This window comes from Procambarus clarkii, unplaced genomic scaffold, assembly GCF_040958095.1.
Source record: "Procambarus clarkii isolate CNS0578487 unplaced genomic scaffold, FALCON_Pclarkii_2.0 HiC_scaffold_106, whole genome shotgun sequence".
Lineage (NCBI taxonomy): Eukaryota > Metazoa > Arthropoda > Malacostraca > Decapoda > Cambaridae > Procambarus > Procambarus clarkii.
In genome coordinates this window covers 1,812,243-1,815,346 of record NW_027189139.1, presented here as the reverse complement: position 1 = coordinate 1,815,346, position 3,104 = coordinate 1,812,243, and positions in this window count along the sequence as shown.

Below are 3,104 nucleotides of genomic sequence, written 5' to 3'. Positions count from 1 at the left end.
AACTACACTTCAAATTTTTTTTTTTTTTAATAATCCAATTAACTCTGAATGATATTGACTTGGTGGAACATAAAACAGTAACAGAGGAAAGTTAGAGAAGAGAGAATAAGGTCATCACTATTAACTTGTCACAAAAAAAAAATCAAAACTAATAGACAAAACACTAGCCTAAACTTAACTGTACCTTTCCTAATCTTAAGTACATAATTAACCGTTACTCCCACCCTTAACCTACAGCCACCTACGTGACCCAGAGTGTCTCCCTAGCATCTCCGCCGGTCAACAACCCCAAACTGTTGCCACCCCTGTGACCAGACTATCTAACGTCGAGCGTCCCCAACGTGAAGTCTACTGACATACTAAGGCTCCCCCTAGCATGCTGTACAATACCAGTACACCTCGGGTTATTGCGTTCAAATGGAGTAAAACAGTCGATCGCAATAATCTGAGCAGAACCACTACTTAAACTATTTAAAAACTACACCTGCCACTCCCCACTGACCTGGAGACCAGCGGTGGCTGGGTGTCCCCGTGGGACATGCGAGGTCACCTGTCACACTCAGCTGACCTGCACTACCAACACCGCTAAGTTCCCAAATCGCCAAATCTTATCACTAACATTAATCACTACACACGCAAGTTCTGGTGAACATTCCCTGAACTACACAAAACTCACAAAATCACTAAACACAACACCAGAGAATCACCATCTCCTAACCTGAAAAAAAGTTCGCTAACTCGCGAATAATAAACATCTGTCAAGATCTCCCTGATAGCGCCTGAGCGGCAAAAAGACACGTGGGACTGAACAATGTTAAATGAACACCAACTACCTACAACATTGTTCAACACCGCTGCCATCATTGTAACGGGGGGTGGGGGGAAATAGCTCTATCTTGTCCATTATTCCACCCCCCAGTTAACTAACGAGGCCGGGGGAAACAGCTCTCTCTAGTCCGTTATCCCGTCCCCAGTTAGCTAACTATTCTAGAGCACTCCCAGAGTTCCTAAGGCAGCCTCTCTCGTTCAACACCTTGTAACCTAGGTATTCGACTACCTAGGTGCTAAGACTACAAGGCGCCGTCACTTGATCAGCTACCCGAAACTCTAGAGAGAACTCTAGAATACAGAATCATTGCCACAAACGTATAAGAGGAAACGAAAGGAAAGAAATGAATAGTGAAGTAATTAGTGAGGGTTTGGGGTAAGAGGTAGGGAGGTGGGAGGAGCGAGGAGGGTCATTAGTTGAAAGTGAGAGTTTAGAGAGGGGTGGAGGGAGAGACGTAGATAAGTAGAAGTAGAAGAGTAGATAGTAGAAGTAGAAGAGTAGATAGAAGACGAAATGCTGCCACCATCCATTCATGATCATTACATACAAGACAAGGAATGGAACTTGCCTGTATCACAAAATTCTCAAAAGATGTTATCATGAGTTCATTATTAGTATGTTCCCTCTGTACCATGTATCAACTCCAAACATGTATTCATTAATATCATGAAACCAATAACCACAGAGGCTTTCTCACCTCAACTCAAAGCTCTAGGGAACAAAGTTAAACACAATTTAAATAATAAATTCACAATTATATTTCCCATGAAGTATCATAATTTAAGCAATCCAATTAAAATGTTCCAGTTTAATATGCAAAGTGAGTCATCATCCAAGAATTCGAGAACCCTACAACTTGACTGCCCCTGATCATCACACAACACTTGTAAAACACGACCAAGTCACCTTAATGTTCACTCACCGAGGACTGAGTCTAAGTTGAATAGAGAGGGGGGGGGGTCTGCAATTTTCAGGCAGCGTCACCCCCCGTCTGGTGACGGCCTATCTCGACGGCTGGCCTCTGCTCTGCTCCGCTGGCCGGTCTCCTATTGCTTAATGCTCGATAGCTCTCCGAGTTTATATTGGGGAACCTAGTAGCTAACTCCGCCCACAAGTAGATAGCCTCCGGCACTACCAAGCCACTCCTTAAACGTCGGCATGTTTGAAGGCTACCCGGCTCCAATTATACGCTTAGCGGAAGCAAGGTGAAATTATCATGATCTGACCTCAGGTCACTTGGGGTCATTAACGGTTAGAGGTGTGAGATCTCAGGCAGACAACTGGCGCCTCTCCGATCCTTGTCTATGACTCATGTACTCTATGTATGTATTAACCTAAACCAAACACTTTTACAGTGTTACATCACCTATCGCTGGGTTCATGTCTCGCTCCAAGACCGGCCCACACCCCATACCCAAGACTTTCCAATCAATTTGACCCAAAAAATTTCTTAGGCTATTAAAATCAGCTTTTCGAAAATCTGGCACTTTAACAGAATTTTCTCCTACAGGTCTATTCCATTCCATGCTAAATCTGATTACTTTGTGATCACTGTTCCCTAGCTCACTCCCTATTTCGATGTCATTAATTTGTGTTTCCCTGTTAGTTAACACTAAATCTAAAATATTATTTTCCCGCGTTGGTTCCTTAATGTGTTGCGTAAGAAAGCAATCGTCAATTAATTCTAGAAAATCTTCTGCTTCACTATTCCCTGTTTTGTTCACCCAGTTTATTCCACTAAAATTAAAGTCACCCATGACATAAATACTGTTAGATCTAGATGCTCTAGATATTTCATCCCATAGATGCTTTGCTTCCATTTTGTCTAAATTTGGTGGCCTATATATAACTCCTATTATAATATTATTTGCTTTTACGTTTAATTCTATCCAAATAGTTTCTGTGTGTGGCTTAGTTTTGATTCCCTCTTTGAGACTACATTTCAAATTGTCCCTAACATATATGGCTACTCCACCTCCTCGTCTAATATATCTATCTGTGTGAAATAGTTTAAATCCATTTATCTGATATTCAGCTAATAGTTCTCTATTTTCTACATTCATCACGTTTCGGTAAGTGCAATAATATCTATTTTTTCTGTGCTGACAAGAGCATTTAATTCATTAATTTTATTTCTTAGACTTCTACTGTTAGTGTAATATATCCTAAGTGAATTGTTATTTTGAGGTCCTTTTCTTTCCCTGATCATTTTGCCAATTCTTTTCTCCCACAAACACATACTTTTATTACCTCCTTCTTCCAAATCAATTCCCAT